Below are 21,359 nucleotides of genomic sequence, written 5' to 3' on the forward strand. Positions count from 1 at the left end.
GTACTGCAGATTTGCAATTATAACTGTAGATTCAGTGACTCATCATTGAGATCTTATTTTGCCACATCAAATACTGTAAAACAGAATTCCATCAAATAAAACAAATGTCATTTGAACTATGCATATAGGCTGTAAAAGTCTTTGACTTATCAGAGACTCATTTGATCTTCTAAGCTTGTTCTGTTTTGTGTCTTTTTTTCTGGGTGGTGTGTTTAAAATTTAGGTATGTGAATGGTCATGATAATTTTTCCAAACTAGAACAGAGATTACTTTAAATTTGGAGGTCATTTTGTCTGCATGATAATTGTAAACCTTTAAAGATGACTAGTTTGTCTATGTTGATGAATACTGTATAGTCTCTGTTATTGCATTGAATATCACAACAGTTTCAAACCAATAACATGACTGAACAATATTGTGAGATAGTTAAAAATTATTCTTGTGTAAAACCATGTGATTTTTGTATATGTAGATGAATTCTTGTCTTATTTTGGGTTTGTATAAAGCTTGGGAAATTAATGCTTTTTTTGCAGATTTTTGTCACTGGGCCTAGGGCACTTTTGCACTTTCTTGTGTCAACATGAACAGATCAGATTGACTGCTTAACTGATGCTGGTGCAGTTCCTTTTTGTCTGCAGATGTAATGTGGGTTTCCAGCTCTTTCAAGTGTGGTAAGGTCAATAGTACCTTTCCTTACGTATATTTTGGGTAGTTTTTGGAAGATGGTGATATGTACAAAAAAACAAATCCGTTTTCACCCTTAAGTGTGTCATGCCCTTCATACAAAACGTGAAAAAAAAGATAATAGAGATGGCCATTTCATGAGAGCAATATAAACTAAATGATAACTCTCTGGATTTTATAACACTTGGTGACTAAGTGTTGAAGCCATTTAGTGAGTAGGAATATTTCAGCTTCTAATACTTTTATACTATAATCCTATATTTCTAAAAAAAAGGAATGCTGCAATCTCATTTGCTTGCTTGCTCTAAGGGACATGTGGTTTTATCCAGGGAACACTGCATCTCCTTAATCTCTTAAAAATAGAGGAGTTGGTAATGGAACTGTTTACCATTAAGATTGCTGAATATATAGGATTGATCTGGAGGCCTGAGGTTTTTTTTTCATTCTGGTAGCTGTTCTTCTGTATAACATCTTCCTTGTATGGGTGTTAATGTATGCACTTTTTCCTATTGAAAACCAACTTTTTTTAGGTTGTGTTTACGCACAGTGAACATGAATACATTTTTTTATATTGGCTTGAATTTCAGCCTGATGTATCACCTCATTAGCGGCTCCTGTTTTAGAAAATACTGAAAGATCTGTCTTGGGGGGCACAGAAATTAATTTTTCAGCCATTAACCTGTGTTATTAAGAGTCTCAAACAGGTCCATAAGTGAAGGTATTTATAAATTATACTTTGATTGAAATATAACACTTTTCTGGCACAACTCAAGTGTAATAGTGGATATAATTTGTTATTTTCTGGTAACGCAAGTAGGTGGAAATGTATTTCAAGAAAGAAGAGTATTTTCACTAAGGCCCTATACTAAACTAAAACCATGTTCCTTCCCTTCTCATCTTTCCCTCTTTCTTCCCACCCTTCCAACCCTCCTCCTACCTAAATTCCCACCTGTCCCTTGCAAAGGCTTTTTGGCATCTCTGCTAATGAGCTGATGCTGTCAAATTCATCTTTTTTTAAAGAGATTCTGAATCTGTTCTCCTGAGGTGAAATATCAGGGCTTTCAGACTGTATTCTTCTTGTAAAATATAACCTAGATCCTTTATGATGAAATAGGCACTTTAGAAGCACCTGGGCTTATCTTTCAGTTTTTCTGCTCAGCTCTGTTATGCACAAAGGTCTTTTTCTAGGTGACATATCATGTTGTATTCCAAAGTACACTTTCTTTTAATTTACAACTTAATTTTCAACCTAATTCAGAAGATTGATACTATAATGCTATTTGCAGAAGTATTGAAATGTCAGTAAGTTTTATTGTAGTAATAAAGAGAATTCCATATATCACACACTCTATAGGGATCCTTGCTTTTTGCATAGATCTTCATAGCAACAACCAGTGGCTAAATGCTGGCAATCATTAATTTTTAAAGAAGACATGGTTATGATGAGTTGAGAAATTGAGACCATAGTGACGAATGAACTTTTAATTTTTGACACTTTTTGTTAGAATCTAAGAGGATACAGGGGTAGAATGTGTGAAGGGGGAAGGGGAAAGAAGGGGGTCTGGGGTTGTGGGGGGAGGAAATTGCCCAAATCCCAGGTTCCTAATACTTAAAATGCTGTCTGCTCGTAAAAGATTTCAGTCAGGGAGAGGCCATCTTTGAGCTTCTCTTAACAAATGGATATCAGTGGTCCATGAAATAATCAATGTCGATAATCCATCCTAGGGTCTGCCAATATGTTAATGGCTCTGCCGCATCGTTATTGCTACAAGGCCATAAATCATTTCCGTACCAGAATGCCTAGCAGTTGAGGACTCAAACCCCTAGCCTGGAATAAAATGCTGTCTCTTAACAATTAATGTCTAAACATTTTGCAGCTTTGTGCCTTGATTGTTTTCAGATGCTAAAAAAGTAAGTAGGACAGATTGTAAATCAATAAAACAATAAGACAAAGTGTTTTAATAATAGAAAGACTCGAAGTAAATCATAGTTCTGTGTTTATTATTGCTTTGGAGGCTATAAATAAATAGTACCAACTGGTAAAGGTTTAGTTAACAAGGAAAAATAAGTCTGGCATTGACATTTTGGGCATGTGTTACATTTCATTTTCACTCTGGAAGGTGAGGTAGACAGATATTTATGAAAAAAATTATTTTTTTTTTAATGAGTGAATAGGAGTTAAGAAATAGTTGTGTCTTTTAATAGTCATTCAATAGAAAGAAGGTCTTTTTTCTACTCTGCCTAGCAATAGATCAGTGGTCTGGCTCTGTCTGGAGGACACCAGCACACAGTCACTGGTACGAGTGGCTGTGCAGAGCTGCCGGCAATCACAAAGGGCTCTTATTTAGAAAATAGACTTGGATCAAACTGATCTGACTTGGGTTAGTTTATGTCAATTTAGCTCACTATTAAAGGCAATGTAAAATGTGATGGTAAGTCATTAACTCTATATTGTATAGGCACAGCTCATTTGTGCTGATTATTGTCTCTCCTTCAGTTGTACACCAGGCTGTGTTTTGGCAGGATGGTAACCAGTGAATAAACAACAGTCCAAGTGTGAACATTTTTGTGTTGCAAGAGGATGGGTGCCTGCACCCTTTATCTCTGAATTACCTCTGTGGTGAGATAAGAAATTGTATACACCCTTTCTATTCCAAACACTAATACTGTTTCATTTACTCATTTTTAGCTAACAAAAATAGAACTTGATATACAGTTGTTTAACTACAAACGTATTAATGATCACAAGTATGCCAAGTTTATGTAGCATAACGTTGATGATTATCTATCAGGTGGTGAACTGTTTTCAGTTGCAGGTAAAACTGGTATTTAAAAGCAAGCTCTTAGCATTTTTTCCAGTTTTGATCTATTCAGATCCCAACATCTAATTTCACAAAGTACGGAGTTAGTCCAGTGTACGTCTGAATGCAGTTAAATTAGTATCTTCATGTTAGGATAAGGATGACTAAAGAAAGGTGGATTTATTTTGAGTATTGAAAGGAGTCTTGTCAACCTCATTATGATCTTTAATAGTTTTGTTTGTACTGTTCTTGTAACGTTTTATTTTGGTGCTTATTTTCCAGGAAAGATATTTCATCTGAGGTAAAGGTTTTGAAGTTAGCATTTTGCATGGTAGTATTGATCCAACCAACCCTACATGTTGTATTTGCATAATGTGTTGTTCCGGCTAAGTCAGAGCTGGTTTGTTACCTTAAAAACACCCCCTCCTCCCCCTTCCCCAACTTTCTTTAAGAGAATTCAGGGGAGAAGGTGAATAACAGTGGAAATGACAAGTGAGCTCAAGGATTTATTTATTTATCTTTAGAGGACTGACTTGCCTAGCATTAAGCAATTTGATATGGTCATAGTTTATTTTGGTGCTCAGGATGTAAGGGCAGGAAGGAGCTAGAAAAACAGTGGCTCAGTATAGACAAAAAGACAATTAAAACTGATATGTCTCTTAGCAGAAGTGGCAACAGCAGCCAGGATGGAAGTAATTTATTCAAAAAATTGTCCAAATGAATAAACTGCACTGATGTATGGTATGGTGGTGGGACAGTGGAAAATGTGATAGTTGTTTCCGTTGTGTGAATTACTCAGGCAGGATGCCTTTGTGAAGTAAGGGGGTTTGTTTAATGTTCTGACAACAATTTAGATCCTGTTATGGTTATTGCAGTGTAATGCAGTAGTAAAAATTGAACATGACACACCAGCAATTTATTATTTGTGTGTTTTTTAACCTTGAGTATCGGATTGTTTGTCCAAGCATATCCTTTGATTTGCTATGAAATTTATTGTTGATAAAAACAATCAGATTTCCATTAGAAGCAAAAAATTCATTTTTTTTGCCATGAACCATAGATTTAGAAAAATTTCAAGCTCGGCTGCAGGACTTATGACAGGTAGGCTTATGACATTATATGGTAATTCAGCATGAAAGAATAATTGTGACACTCTACTTGGTGCTGGAGTATAATCGTGCTGTGAGGTTCAATTCACTGAAAGGCCAAATTATCTTCAACTACATTAGTCTGACAACCTATAATGCTTTGCAGAGGCAATTTGTAGATGTTTCACAGAATGCCAGCAAACATGGCTTACCATTATGTTACCCATTAACAAATTTGTGCAGAGGAAAAAAAGTAACTTTTCCATTTTCTTAACTGTTTTTGAGCTCTGGCATACAATAAATGTGTACTGCGTAATAATAGTGTGTGCTTTCCTCTCTGCGTAAGAGTAGTGTATGCTTTCCTCCTTGGTGTTGGTTTTTAAGCCTAAAGGGGACATTGTAAGATAGATTAATTTGTTTAAGGGTACTTTTTTCAGGAATATTTATATTTATTTTTGTACTTGAAGAAATGTACTAGCTTCTGTTGAAAGAGTAACATGAAATCCAAATGAAGGTAAAAAAAAGCCTGGCATATTAAGAAGCTATTGTAATATTTATTTTTAGCCAATGAAAGGAAGCATCAGTGCACAATTTGGAAATACTGCTGTGTTATAGGTTAGAGGGACTTGGAGCATGTGTGTGATTTTTCTCCCTTGATCAAGTGGAAGTTGTGGCTGTTAGGAAATGGCGTGGCCTTGACTGCATTATGTGCATGTTAATTACCTGTACCATCCTGAACATACTATTTCCTAACTACTCGTTGAAGCTGATTTCAATCTGTATTGATTCTGATCAATATTGATCAGAAGCTTCAACTACTCGTTGAAGGTGATTTCAATCTGTATTGAATCTGTATTGCTTCAATCTGTATTCAATACTGTACCACCGAAGGGTGGAATGAATGGTCTTGTGGCAGTGTAAAACATTCAGTATTACATGAATTTCATACCTTTGCAGAAAAGATTATCAAATTCAAGGTAGAAGTGCTGGAAAAAGTCTATGTATCAGAATTCATATGAGATAGTATTTTGGATAGTATTTTATAATATGTATATTAGTTAGCATTTTAGAATACTTGGAGTTTGTTACCCTTGTCTTGCAGTAGGAAGGATCCTCCAAACATGGGCTGTGCAGGTAATCAATAGAATGGTTTGGGTTGGAAGAGGTCCTAAAGATCATCTAGTTCCAGTGGCCCTGCCATAGGTAGAGGCACTTTTCGCTGCAGGAAGTTGCTCAGGTTGATGTACCTGATGAGTCTGTAGTCTGAAGTGGTGGAACACTGACTCTTATTTGGCTGCTTTGCTGGTAGCAATATGGTCACTCTGTAACTTAGAGATTAGTATCAATAGAATGCAGCCATTTCTGTCCATTTCCCTGAAATATGATTTAACGGATTGATGTGGCAGAGCTATCTTAAAATCGATGTAGGAAAACTGATAGGCATGTTTCTTTTGGTTAGACTATGCTTAGTTGCTCTCCTGGTATCTCATATTTACTTTTTACGACTGGTATTGTAATGTCCTAGAGGCATTCCAAATATTTTACTCATTTTATAGGTAAATGTAGCTGGGGGGCTTTTTTTTTTTTTCTTTTTTAGGGTGGCAGAAGGTGGGGGGATAAAAAAAACCCAGTCGTTAACTGCAGAAGAGTACCTAACTGATGTTTAAGCTGAGAAGATGTAAAAGGGTTGTGTTGGTACTTTGTATCACTGAAGTTAACCTTATTGTGAAATACCAACTGTCTGCACAAACTGCTCTGGAGAAATATTTACTCAAGTTCACAAACTGATTTTCACCTTTTGTCATCCTCAAAGTAAAATACAACAATACATCTACTTCCACTACCTGGAGATAATTCTGGAAACTAATTTGACGGTATCTGTAATTGCAGGCTGAGTTTCAGTACTGCTCATAATTAAGCTACTAGAAGAGTTTAGCCATTGAACTCAGTGCTGACGAAATCAAATGTCTTATATTGCCTACTAAATCTTCTGGATGCTTATCTCCTTAGCATTTTCTGTAAAGAAATTAATTCTGGAAAGTAACAGAAAGAATTGGTGAGTCTTTGGTTATGATTTTTGGATCAGTGTCAGACAACTGTGCATTTCAGAGTTTTCCAAAAAGGTGACACACTCTTTTCCTCCTGCTCATAGTTAATAGCAAAGAGCATTCAGTGCTGCAATACCCAAAGGGAAAGGTTTGAGTGACACTGCGCAGGGAATATGGATTGTTATCATTCCTGTCACAGGGCACTGCACAGAATCATAGGCTCTGTGCTTTTCAGTACTGCCACTTGAACGCTGAAGACACTGTTACTCCTACACTGCTTTTATGGTACATATTAAAACATTTTATTTGATAGTGGAGGTTCCCTTGGTGTGAGGATTTGTTTGGGTTCTTTAAGTACGAAGTTGTAACTCTTCCTTGGGCAGTGGAAGAAGTTGTATGAATTCACAAAATAGGTTCTGTTAGAAAATTTTTCACATTAAAGTGGAGCTTGGTAGGAAGACCAGCCCATATATAAAGATCTGGTCACTTTCATAAAGACTGATTGAAGCGTTTTTTAAATTAAATATGCAAAGAAGAATACAATGTTGATTAAATAATGTGTGGGGTAAAACTTGCTAATGGAGGCATATGAATAAATTTTGTTTGTTCTTCTTAAGAAAAGAAGATGCATAAGCTTCCCTCCACTGAAAACCTGCCTGCCAGAGCAGGTGATATTGGTTATTTTTCTTTGCTTAAAGGAGTCCATGATGGTGTGTAAAAGTAAGTTGTCTGCATCACTGGCCTAATCTTCCATCCAGTTTCTTCTCATGTTTACAAGGACTACCATAGATGCATGAGCTGAGGCTGTACAGGAGAATATTAAGGCTTCCACAGTTTGTGCACCTCCAGCAAGAGCTTTCCTTCCCTTCCATTCAGGACAGGGTCTCTTCAATGCGGTATCTACCCTGTGATGAAAGACTCCAAGGTCTTTTGTTATGAAGTGGATAAATTTTTGTCCATGCTATGGTATAGTTAACCAACTAACAGCAAGTGTCTTGGTACGCAATAAAGCAAATAAAACCAGCAGTAATATTTCAGTAATTTTTTTTCTTGTTAAGGATCCCTGGTTGAAACAAAACAATAGGAATGAAGTAAAAGAGCTTTTTACACAGGTAAAATATTCACCTTGCCTTCACCTGATAAATATTCCTTTTCACTGCCAGACTGCAGATTACTTGTGTGTTTGATATCCAGTTGTGTCAGTATCTTGGGTCCCTAGATGTCTAGAGGAGGGACTTTGCTAAAATAAGAATTGTCCCCATACTGGAGGAAATTATTGATAATGTTTTTATGGGGAAGACTGAAAGGAAAGAATAGAACATCAGGTAGGAGGGGCATTGGATAATTTTAAAATGGGAAAAGGCTTTTGCAGAGGAAAAAATCATATCAAGTAGCATTATTTTGCAGACCATAGAGTCCCAGGTGTATAGTTAAGGACATGCTGCAGCATTAATGTTTACGCATAATGCTTTCCAAGTAATTTAGGCAGAACTGCCACTGACTTAGTTAACATTTATAGGTCAACCACCTGCAGAAAGGGCATGTAGGTAGATTATTGTTGACTTTATGGTTATGGAAGGTAGCTAATCAGTGAGCATGCTGGGAAATAACTTGTTATGCCTGGATAGCTCTAATACCAGGCCCTACGATTTCTTATGGGGACAAGGTAACAGTAATATCTCATGACTAAGGCCCTTGCTGAGAGGGGAGGTGGCATGTGATAGGGAGAATAGGTTTAAAAAAGGGAAGCGGGGGTGGCTACAAGATTTCAGGTAGATTACAGGTATGAAATCAAATAATAATCCTTTGCCAAACATAATGTAACATTTCGCGTGAAATTGGCTCAATAAGCAAATTTACTGTGTATTGGGTGAACAGAACATGTTCTGGCTGTTGCATGCTTTGCAGAGCTATTCACTAGAGCCCTGTGAGATATCTGTTCTTGACTGTACTGACATAAATGTTTTTTTCCTTGATCATAAAACATAGAATAACTCTGTATTTATTTTTTTTGTTTTTTAGTAAAGTGTTTGAAGACTAATCGTTTTCCTACTTTACTCCTGTTTTTTTTCCCTATTACTTTTCTCCACAGAGGTACATGTACTCCCTTGTGTGCTAATTGACAACTTTTACCTTTTAAAGTTCACACTAAAAGTCACAGACTAGAATGCATAATGAATCAATTTGCTTAATTTGGTTTGGGCCCTTGAGTAGTGCAGGCATCATTGCTAGTATTCACAAAGCTATCTCAATTATCATGTTCCTCTTACAAGAACTAGGAAAAACCCAGAGGCTTTGTTTATTTAAGACCAGAGCCCCAGCTGAAGTCTAGAACATCCACATGCATCTGTCCCCATTTAGTCCTCTGTGGAACTTGCCACTTACAGATGATAATATCTAGAAACCCTCAGTTAATGTTGGTCATTAATTGCAGAGTTTTTTTTCTCCCTCAGCTATTCTTCACTTTTCAGATTTGCATGCATGCACATATGTTACCTATACATAAACACAGCACACAAAAAGTAAACTTAAATGTATTTGAAAGGGTTTGAGTTTCAGTTAGATGTGAAGGCATGATAAATTCATTTAATCTTTCCCTCTCCTCAAATATGTTCATGCAAAGTATTTTGTGCATACATCTCTACATGTGTGCTAATAAATGTAGTATATTCTTTCATAGCCAAAAAATGCTTTTTCAGCGTAACAGTAGAAGAAAAAATATGAAAAAGGATTGCAGTGATCTATTTACATATCAAAGAGTGATAAACTGTAGGAGATACACTTTTCACAGTTAGTTTCTTTCATGTATGTACGGTATTGACTTTGAAAAAAGATACGCAGCTGGGTACTGTAAAGCAGTATAATTAAATGAGATTTTTTGTTTTCAAAATACTAATATTTTCTCTCTGGTAGTGTCACATTATCAAAAACATTGTGAATATTGTGATGAGCAAACTTGTTTTCTCTTTTTTTTTTTGTCTTTTTTTTTTCCCCCTATTTGGAGACAAACACATAGAGTCCTCTAATGATAAAATGTGAGTGTATAATTTTTCATGTGTCAAAGTGCAAAAAGCCAAATAAATATATTGGTCAGATGTAAAATGATTGACATGGAAGACAGAGGAGATCTTGATTGTTGTAGGATTGCTGATAGTGGAAGATAACCACCACTAGAAGTCAAACCAAACATACCTTGTTGGATAAAATTGTGGTAGGAACGCTTCAATTCAACTCCTGATAGGACCCCAAATTTTCCAGGGTAATTTAATCATCAAGTGCCCTGAATGACAGTTCTGAAATGAATATTATTCTTCATTACAAGTTTTATTTGTTTCCTCCAAGAAAAGAAGTAGGTTCTCATAAGCAGTGATAAAACATCCTCGTGAGGAGCCAAGTCCTGTTTTATAATACTGTTGCTATTTATTATTTTTTTTGTGCTAACCAGGAGGATGTGTGTTATATTCATGTTTTTCAAGCAATTAGATGGTTCAATCTTTTTTCCTTAAATGTAAATACATGCAAAATGAGTCATTTCATATTTTCTACATGAGATTCTTCCTATTCCTCATGCGTTCAAAAGGGTAAGCTGGGCTACCCAAAACCATGGTGCCTACTTTTTTTTTTTTTTGAATTTCATTTTTTGTGTTTTGGATATAAATGAAATTTTTTATGCTTAGTTTTGGTTTTCCTTTTGGTCAGATACGAGGTTGATTTGTGACCTTACTGAGAGGGGAAACAAAAACCAAGCCTAAAATACTGACCTCTGTTCATGCTAATCTATATTTTTAACTGTTATTTCTGAGGGAGTGATTTATTTCCAGTGACAGTTTGTTACTTATGGTAGCTGCTGCCAGCTTCTGAAGTAATCTTGATAGCGTCAGATTGTGACGGGAAGCTATAGGCTTTGCCTTGAATGACTTGCTATAAATCATTTTCATAGCTGGTGTGTATAAGGATGCTTGGGTTGATACTGATAGAAATACAAGTCAAACACAACATATGGCAAACCAGATCAGTGCTAGAGATTCTTGTTTAAGCCAATTGGGTTTATATTTTCAAATGAAGTTAATTAGGCTTGTGTATCAAAACTTCAAAACCGGGGATGATGCGCCAACTTAAAGGCCACAAAGAAGGAAGAGGATACAGAAAAGAGTTAAAACAATGACAGGCAGGTTTTGAACATTCAGAGAAAAGAAGCCCATAAGAAGTAATGGACAAAGCTGCCTGGAGAGCTCATCAACAGTCAGACAAAGTGATGGCCAAGAAATGAGTTCAAAGTCATCAACACAACAGCATCTTATGGCTTCCATGGAGACAAGTGACAGTGCAGGATAAAAATTGTGCTGATGTTCTCATCTGGCTGCTGCAGCTGCTGTATTCACAGCTAATAATAAAACTAGTTATGTGGTTTTTGGTTTTGTGAGGTGTAAATTTGTTTGATTTCTGCACTTCCTGAAGAAGGAAAAACAAAGTCAGTCTTGAAGAGCAAATGATCATTAACTGTGTAGTAAAGGCAACAGTTGTGTTATATTGGATAAACCCATTGTGCTATTTTAATTGCAGTGGTTGTGCTGTGACATCTTCTGTGACAGCGAAAGTGAAGGCCACCAAGTACCACATGTCACATGAGGAATTAATATTTAAGACCTGCTTTTTACTATCTCTTACATGATCAAGCTGCTCTTGTGCCTTCAACTTACAGTATAGAAACACGATGTTCTATTCAGTGGATACAGATAATTAATTTTAGAAAAGGAGGCTTTTTTCAGAGGCGTTCAGGAAAACTATTCTTCACAGATCAGAATGAAGTCTGTATTTCTGAAGTAGTCCTATTCTTTCTACAGTAGGCCTATTGTGAAGAAGTTGCTTTCACAGTTCACTGATTCTATGTTTATTAACACTGCCTACTGGGGGAAAAGGGCTTGGTGCTAGCCGTTCATTACATTTCATATTTGGCTTTGCCTAACCAAAAAATGTGGACTTGCCTGTTGCTATTTGATGCATCTCCCATTCAGCTGGTGTAACTCAAACTGTATGAGAGAGACTGCTTTTTTCCTTAAAGGCTCAAACACCAGGGAAGCTATCCTGTAGCTTGTTCTCCCCTTTTTCCCCATTCCCAGTTTCTTGCTTTCTGTGTCAAGCTGTCCCTTCCCCTCCCTTCCACATGCTTGTCACTGTGTCCAGATATATAATAATGAGGTGTTTTTTTCAAGTGTGATCTTCAAGTGCATAATCAGTTCATCACAAACAGATGCAAATTACCACAGAAGAATTTTGCACATATCCTTATTTTTTGTTATGGGAATTAATGAGCAAATCCTCTTTTAGTTTAAAGATAAACAATAATGCCATATCTTGTCAGAGGTAATAGTAATTGATAATCAATACCACAGTATTTTATATATCCTGATAACCAGGTAAAATGAAATTACTTTCTGACTACCAGGTAATGCTTATATGGTACTGGCACTGACAAACTATGAAAGGAAGGAAGAAGTCGCCTGTGTGATGATGAGTTTATTATACAGATAAGATTTCCATAATAAGGGATAGTGATTATGGGGAAAGGCTGAAACTCCATTAACTGAAACAAATTACTGTGACAAAGCCAGAGGGAGTGCTTTGCCAAACTTACAACTCCTTTCATAATATGCAAATGTCTGTTGGTGCACACTAACCAGCATATGGACCTACAAGTCAGGTTTCTGGCTCCTTTGCGCCCTGCCACTGTCACAGCACAAGTTTTATATAGGAAGTGAGTCCATTTATCTGGGCATATGGAGGGTGTACTTTGCTAATGTATCAGCGAGACATCAGGCGTTTTCCCTACAGAAATAAGTTTCCCCTCTAATGCCACTGTTTCTCTATTAAGTGAATCTTAATTGTCAGAGAAATGTATGAAATATATAAGCTCTAAGGAAATGCTGCAAACTTTGAGTTTATCTGGCCACCACAACATAGCATTCTGACTAGGATTTATATTTCTTCCTTTGGCTAAAAAAGAAAGCTTATATGCTGATTTCTTTTCTGCATGTATGGTTATGTGTGCCGCACCTCTTTTGATGAGTGACTGTCATATTCTGCATGCAAAAACACAGACAAAACTATGGTGGTTCTTCTTGGATTGGTCTGTGTACGCGTGTATGTACATACACTTAATTTGAAAGGTGCTTATGGCTCTCGAACTTGTATTATTTGTGTAAAATACAGTAAAAGAAGTTGTTTAAATATAAACATTGTCATCTTTATACTAATTTTTGCTTAAGAAATGATACTGTAGTGAAGAATTTTGTACAAAAACCTGTTAAAGTTTGCAGTTACAGCTCCGGTAAGAACAGCAGGCTAGAATATAAGCTTTAATTTATGTTGTGCTTTGGACATTTTTCAGAAACTATTTACCCATTACCTCTTAGGTCAGTGGCCTAATAATGCAACAAAGCACTTTTTGAAATTGCAGATAATTTTCAGTGCTCAGATCTCTGTGTAGTATTGATGGGGAGGAAAGCTGATTAGGATCTTGGGAATTGTGCTTGATGGGAACAATCTGGAAGGAGTGAAAAATTATTAAACACACACAGCGGGAGTTGTAGGATTTACCATTGTCGTGCAGTGCTATTAATTCTCATTGCATCGTACAGCAGCTTGATTGCACACTGTGAATACTGTTTATTGGAGAACGGGTACAATTTTGCTGCAGTTGTTGTAATGTAATACTAAATGCTAATTAGGCTTCTAACAATAATTAGAACCTCTTGCTAGACTTAGAAATAGAAACACTCAATTGAATTTACAGAAACAAAGACCTTTAAGCTGTGCCAGGAACAGTATCTTTAGCAGCAGTATCAACTTGGTAAAGTTGTGAGGTTTTTTGTTTGTGTGTGTGTTTTTGGTTGTCTTTTTAATTTTATTTTTTTTTCCTTCTCCTGGTTTATATGTTTCATTTACAGGGTTGCAAACATGTATTTTTACAGTGAATATAATGAATGAGCTCATTATGCTCTCAATAAGGTTATTTTCTTAATGAAAGGGTTGAAAAAACAAGTAAATATTAGAAGGACAACTGCAGATAAATTTGACATGAAAAACTGTTGAGACAGTTGTTGAATGGCTGGTATTACTAAATATAATGCACAATTTCTTTTAACTATTTTGTAATATGAAAAAGAAATAACAAAGCCTAAATCCATCAAAAGCTACTTCTTCCCAGTCTCTCCCCACTAGACACCAATTTTTTTTCTGAATTAAAGTTCTATGTAAATATTTTCACACACGACAGTAAAGATGAGCTATAGCTCTGAATAATTTACTACTTTGCCAGATAAACTGTCTTCAAATTTTGGAGGTAAATGTAATTTTTATTTTATTTTCAGTGGGTGTTCTCTTGGAATCAGTACTATGTCAGGATGTTAACAAATGCAATTGAAAGGGAAAATGCATGGTGTACACATTTTTATCTTGTTTGCTAATTCTGTTGTTACTATAGGTCCATATTTTCACTAAAGTCAATGTACAGAACATAATGGCCTTTACCCCATGTCACTACCTAAAAAAAAAAAAAGTAAAAAAAAAAAGTAAAAAAAAAATTCAAGTCTCTTATTCCATCCAAACCGAAGTTTTATGGTGCATATGTTGAAAAGATGCTGAGTTTGGGTTCCTATTTTGAAAACCTCTTTTATATTAATGAACACAGAACCTAGGATTCTTGTTTGAAACTTGGTTTCAAAGGCTTAATGTAGACATGCTGATTTTTGTTTTAAAAACTGTCTTTTTTTCCAGCCTTCTCCAAACAAGAAAATCAGGAGCCTTCAAAAAGAACAGTGGAAATGGTTTTATCATGGAAATACTGAAAGAATCTTAAGTATAGTGCACTAGCATGCACAAGTACCCAGCCATACTGTAAGCACTTCGCTATCCAGTACAGAGGCTTTAGTTCCATTGAGAGTTTTTACCACATCTGTGGCAGTTGCTGTACTTGCTTTTGTTCATTGGTTAACATGTCATCATAATACATAACCAAAAATGGTCACAGTGCTTCCTGCTTTCATCATATTGTTGATCTTCCTTAGATTCCATTCTTGTAAGTTTGTCTAGTGCACTGATAATGGTAAGAGGCTTTTCTGTTGAGTAACCTTATGGCATACCTTGTCAGTTTGTTGTTGTTTTTTTTAAAGCAAGGTTTAACTAATAAAATTAGCTTTTAAAGAATGGAAAAAGCAGTCAAAAGCAAACCTGTTGCTTAATGTGTTTAGTGACATGCCTTCAGCATTTACACACTCCTTTTGAGTTGTTTTCACCCTGTAATTTACCCTCACCCCTAAGCCATGTACAGCATTGCCTAGTGCAAGTTAAGTTTTTGTGTTTTAAGTCCAGTCCTAACATTATTTATTGTGTGTTGCAATAAATAAATAATGGGTAGTTTGTACTTTATCATGAATTATTACAATGAATGCTTAGAGTTACGGTTATTTACCTGTACAATTCTGGCTTCAGTTCAATGTCAGGAATTCTATTCTGCAACTTACAAGAGTGTCGGTTAACAGAAATTTGAACCTTAGCAAATGAGATTTTCTTAAATGTGCCTTCTTTGTGACATCTTACTGCCATTTGAATGGCTTGTTTTTTTCTTTAAGGCTGAAACCATCATCTGGGAAAAATTTAACTTGAGCAAGACAGATTATTCTGTTTAATTTTCCATTGGCATTTTCCTTGCACAAGTCAATGTCACCTGCTAAGAGGTTTGCTGAGATACAACACCCTGCTGATTAGTAAGTTTTATTACTCTTCTCCTCAAATACTGACCGTTACCTTCCTACTATGTTATAGGTGTGTTCATACTCTGCAGGCAGTTGGGGTCAATCCAGTATGGCTGACATGTTATATGTTTTTCTTGTAGTGTGTCACATGTAGCCCACTGTACAGACTGTGACAAACTACTGCTGTATGACCTGGTAGTCTTGGGTCAGAGTGAGAGAAATTGGTGTTGTACTAAGATGTATGTTAATACATATATTATTTATATAGACATTAGTGAATGCTATTGTTGTCTCAGCACAAATCAAGGTCCAGGCCATGGCCTTGGGGCTTTCAGGGGCTCACTTTGTCATGTGTTGTGATTTTTTTATTTTCTTCTTTTTTTTTCCCCTTCTACTTATGAATAATTAAAAACTTAAATTACTTGCCATGTTCGAAATTCATATGCTGGAGAAAATAGCTACATGAAAATTAATTTTCTGTTCTGTGAGACTGACGGGAAATCAATTAATCTTGATGTATTATTTTATGCAGAACAGGGTGCGGGAACCAGCAGAGAGAATGGCTACAGCTGTTCTTGTTGGTCGGGCCATATATTATTGTTGGCGGGTTTGACAGCTTCTGAAGGAAATGGCTGAAGGGTATCAGGCAGGTGAATCAACTGTAAAAATTTATTGGAGGATACAAACTGTTTCCAGGGGACTGATATAAAACTCACACTTGAGAACTGAAGTATTGAATGTTTTTGTGACTGAAGCAGCTTGTTGTCAATATTTATAGCTTTTCTCTTTGTTACATGTCCTATTTGTTTGATTAACTAGTCAGATGTTAGTGTCTCTTTGTAATTTATTTGTTGCGCCTTCTGTAGCGTTTTTGATACATAAAGATTTACCACTAGGTAAATAGAGCAGCTCGTTCAATGCAAAATGCTAAATAAAATGACAGAGCTGTTTACAGCGTGTTACAAGTTTTATAACTCAGTAGGTAGATCAGTAACTTTTGTTTACCAGTGTCACAGTTAAGTTGAAACATGTTGCAGTGTATTAAGTGCTGTGAGGTACAGGTCTCCATTTAAATAACTGGAGATTATAATCAATATGTACCTTAGCAGTAAATCATTTGAGAGTCTATAAAGACTTTCATGTAAACCCATTGATAATGCAAACATCTCTGAAATAAAACGAAATACCTGCATGCTCTTTAGAATGAGCTTTATATTCACAGTTTCCTTTCTGATGTATCTGCATCAGTGCTTTTTATAAATTATAAAAGAGAGAAACACTAAAGTAGCCACTAACAAGCTGTGTGTTAAATGTTAGTCCCCATCTGGGTGTGTGCAGGGTCCAAGATCCTAGAGCAAATCTGAGTCTCATAAGAGCCTGTATGTTGCTATATATACAATGGTTAGAGAAAGAGGCTGAATCTCCCTGGCATCACTCGCTGGGTTGGGAGCAGCCTATTCCAAATTCTTAGTAACAGTTAAAGCTATTGCTTGATCAGAGAGTATGGGTGCAGCACTGTAGAGTATCACAGTATCACAGTATGTTAGAGATTGGAAGGGACCTCAAAAGATCATCTAGTCCAATCCCCCTGCCGGAGCAGGAACACCTAGATAAGGTTACACAGGAACGTGTCCAGGCGGGTTTTGAATGTCTCCAGAGAAGGAGACTCCACAACTCCCCTGGGCAGCCTGTTCCAGTGTTCTGTCACCATACCAGAGTATATGGACTGGGATCTCTGTACAGCTTGTAGGTGTGAGAAAGAGAGATTAGTTCCCACCTATCCCCAACAAAGCTTCCTCTCTGGTGCTCTGAAATGGCTTGTGATTGAATATCTAAACTGGTAATACAGTGAAAACCAAGGATTCCTGATGGAGAGAGGAATAAAAGATTACACTAGTTCTAAAACCTGTATATAATCATAAAGAACATGTCTTGTACAGGTTGTTTTTGGTATCTCCTTCCAAAACAAGGAGACTACAGCAAGAAATGAGAAGCTTTAAGTCATGTGAAGCTGATGCGGTGAGAGACTGGGAAAGTGAGGGAAGGTTTTTCAAGATACAGCGGTTTGTGATTATAGAATTGCCAATTATAAAAAATATCCAAGGCATTATTAAGGAGTTTTGAAGGTTAATCCTGACTCTGGTGTGAATATTGTAGATGGGAGTGGGGAGGTAGGCAAATAACGTCGAAGGAAGTAAGAGCTGGGAGATTCCACCACTATTCTGGAACTACACTGAACTCTTAAGATCTAATTAGAAGTGTTGCTTCCTTATATTAAAGTAATTGGCGAATTAAACAAGATCCAAATATTGGGAGAAGGCAAAGAAACTTTACAAGTATTCTAAAGGTTAATATTATATAAGTTCGGAATAAACTTAACAGTTTAACTAAGGTGAACTTTACGTGTCCTTCCTGAATTAAAAAGCTATAAAGAAAACTGAAGTTTAAAGTAATTGTTAATGAAAGCTGGCCAGCATGGCCTCCTGAAAGTATGAGCGTTTGTTGGTCCAACTTTCACAGATGTTAAACATTTGGTGATGTTACTTGGGGCTGCTTGAGCCACATTAAAGTCCAGCCACTAGAGTGTTGAAACAGTTGGGCGCTATAATAAAACACACATAAAAAGAAATTGTGAGACATTAGGTGTTGTTTGGTGATGACATTTAGGAAATTGCAGTTTTTCCATACATCGTATTCACATCTACGTAAGTTGTTTAGGTATTTAAAGTAAAAGTGGTATATATATATTGTTTGTAATTGCTACTACAGTTCTGGCAGGTGCACATAATTTAACAATATGTCAAATATGACAAATTATTGTTGAGTTACAATATAGCCTTAATAAGATCACATCTGTTCCCAATATACAGTATAGACGATGCCTGATTTAAAGAGTTTACTTACTGATATTGTATTGTTTAAATATTTAATAGGATCTTAGACACAAATCATAAAAAATACACAGTAGTGTATAAAAATGAAGAATCTTACTTGCAGTAATGCTTTTGCTGCTGTTAAATCTATTCATTCCATCAGGAAAGGTTCATGTTTTCTGTAAATTGTGTCATCTGTGCCTGCGTGTATATTGTGTATGTCTGTGCAGAGAAAGAGCTAGGAACAAAACCCAACTTATCACAGAAACTCTGACGCACTTGGGGTAAAATATGGGAACTGTTCAGCAACGTATAGAAGTCTTACAGTAGTGTGTGGGCCAGAAAGTGGAAATTACTATGCCCGTTTCAACCTCTAGGCAAATATAAGTAAGGGGAGCATACAGTTTGTTGGAACTGGCTAGAATTTGAGGAAAGCATCCTGGAACCTGAATAACCTTACTTAGCTTACTTTATTCTACTCAGAATGCTCTGGTTTAGTATTGTGTCTACAGGCAAGCTCAGAAGTGTTGGTTCTGGTGTTGCTGATCAAGATACCAAGAACAATTTAATTTTGGGAACTGGAGATATTAGCAAAGTGCTGACAAATCTACAGTTCTCTTCTCTGTTTGCTCTCTCACACACTTGCTCTGGTGCCCTTTTTGCCATTTTACTTATGAAGTCAAGCTATATAGAAATAATGCTGCGCTTTTTAACACTGTTCATCTGAAGTTATTAGCAGCTTCTAAAGATGAGCTGTTTTAAAACATCTCATGGGAGAAGACAGAGTCAGGAATGAGATGTAACCCATGGTAAAGAAAACCTAGAGAACCACTTGATAAAATGCAGTTGTTTTTAAAATGCCAGTCTATCTGGGTGTATTGGCTGTAGAGAATAATCAGGTTTCTTCATTTGCTTCTGATTGTTGTTTTTGTTCTGTTATTTTTTCTTTTTCTTACTGTTTTGAGATGAGACAAATTAGTGTTCTGTGTTAGTGCTGTGAGCCTTGTGGTCCTTGTTCCTTTCCTGGCTTCTCCCATTGCATGGTATACGCAAATGTTGCTGGAAAGGAATGTACAGGTGTGCCTCCCTTTGTGAGGGAAAAACATCTTCATTTTCATTGTGGTGGTGTTCTTTTCAGCCTTGAAGTTCAAGTCAGATCTAATGCATGTGACCGAGTTTTCTGTTATCAGCTCAAGCTTGCTGAGCTCACTTGAATGTACTTGCCTAAAATAAGTATACATTCATGCCAGGAGGCAAATTTAAGTTTATAATGAAATAGTTTCATTTGCAGTTCAACACAAGTGAAAAATGGCTGGCTTATATTTTTTTCCATGAAACTTCTATAAAGTTGTTTGGTTTTTGTTTAGTTGGTTTTTGGTTGGTTGTTTTTTTAAATTTGTTTGGTTTTTTTTTAAAAGCAGGTAAAAAATGCTTTGATATTATTTGGTGAGTTGTTAGACTGTTGCAGTAAGATCATTTGGGGCATTACTAGCTGCCAAAACCAAATGATTTTCTAGTTGCATAACTGTGAATTGTTGAAGGGCCTGAATGGCAGGAAAGATATTTCCAATAATTATTTTAAGTATTTTAGAAATTGCTAAGGGAAGAGCTGGTTGTGCTTGCTTGTGCTACTGATTTACAGCTTTTCTAATTTCTTGAGAAATGGTTGTATGTTAAAAATTCTGAAATGTGGTTGTTATTTTTTTGAAGAATATTATCACCCTTTTTTTGGTGTGTGTTGCTCCTAGGATTTTCATTGAACATAAAACTTCTTGCTTCTCTCAGGGGCATGGTAGCTCATAACTGTGTGCCCTTCATGCTTTATTATGCAATTTAGTTTTTCATGTCTTTCATTTATAAGCAGTAAAATGACTTAGGAAAAAAAATAATTCAATTAAGAGTCTAAAATCACTATTAAGATTAGAATTATAGTTAGTTGAAGTGAGTTTCCTAGTTTTGTAAAATATTAGTTATCATATTACTTGAGTAAATTTTGAATACTTAAAGGAATCTCCTCTGTTTTTCCCAAAGCTTTGTACAACTTTCAGAATTGCTAACAAAGATATATTTGTTGTTGGTAAGATACTTTGGAATCATCCCTTCAATTAGGCAGCAACCTTAGTAAAATTTTTGTGTGAGATATCAACAGATACATTCTCTAACTGTTCAACAGAATTTTTTATCAGGTAATATATCCATTTACCTGTACTTTCAGAGTTAATAACTTTGAAGATTTGATATATAAATTTAGAGCAACACTTCAGTTGTGGTTTGATTAAATATCTATTTTGTATATCAATTTATAACGTTATCAGATTACCTTTGCTGTTATAAACTCCTTTTAGGCTTCACTGGGCTAACAGGAGGAAACCTGACCTGATTCTGAAAATCATTGTATTGTAGTACTCCTAAACATAGAAAGGAGAAATTTTATCAGGAAAAGCATATTAAAATTTGCTGAAAATCTTTTATGGAAGATAAATGATAATAGGAACAGGCTCAAACACATGCCAAGTAAAATTAGCTAAAAATATAGCTGATTTGTGATTATTTTTTTTTTTAAGGGCAAGTTAATACAAGCAGTTGTTGATTCTGCCATTAATCACTGATTTAAAAGTTGAAACAACATTTCTATTTTTTTCATACTTAGTTTTCAAGCAAAACCCATCTATTTCTGGTGTTTATTAGTGTTAGATATGTTTTGTCATTTGAAAAACATTTTATATCCTACTGTGGTTGAGAATTTATAAGACATGTTAATAACTACGATCTAAGATAGTTTATTCTTCAGAAGTCAAGAAAACGTGAAACACAACTAAAACTTTACCTACCTTAATTATATTAAATTGAAGTATTTTTTAGTTTTCAGGTCTGAGTGAGACTGATATCATAAAGTATTAGTAAATAAGTCCTGTGTTCTTTAAGACATTGCAAGTGTAGTTTTAGTAGCATTGCCTAGAGATATGATGTGTTTTTTGACAGTTTATTTTTATAAGGATTGTTCTAGTAGTGATAAAGTCAATGCATTATTGATATAGAAAAATAATATAGGAAAGCAGTGTAATGGTATCCTTGTTCTTAGTTTCATGACACCTGACTGCGTGTCCTGCGT

At 35.7% G+C, this 21,359-nt stretch overlaps 1 protein-coding gene and 1 long non-coding RNA gene across 3 annotated transcripts in view; both read left to right on the forward strand.

Annotated features, from left to right (window-relative positions):
- LOC133207389 (uncharacterized) overlaps positions 1–16,718 on the forward strand; it is a 66,411-nt gene extending 49,693 nt beyond the window's left edge. Inside the window, exons 2-3 of one of the 2 annotated variants that reach the window (XR_009724028.1) lie at positions 534–671; positions 15,907–16,718. This is a non-coding gene — a long non-coding RNA (uncharacterized LOC133207389). Of the gene's footprint in view, positions 1–533; positions 672–7,319; positions 7,650–15,906 lie in introns of those variants that run through there. The other variant, XR_009724029.1, reaches the window with a different exon arrangement.
- LRMDA (leucine rich melanocyte differentiation associated) overlaps positions 1–21,359 on the forward strand; it is a 673,598-nt gene that overhangs the window by 168,453 nt on the left and 483,786 nt on the right. The window lies entirely within an intron of this gene.

Source organism: Neopsephotus bourkii, unplaced genomic scaffold, assembly GCF_033783945.1.
Source record: "Neopsephotus bourkii isolate Nb327-2 ecotype Australia unplaced genomic scaffold, CSIRO-AGI_Nbou_v1 NB_196, whole genome shotgun sequence".
NCBI classification, from domain to species: domain Eukaryota; kingdom Metazoa; phylum Chordata; class Aves; order Psittaciformes; family Psittacidae; genus Neopsephotus; species Neopsephotus bourkii.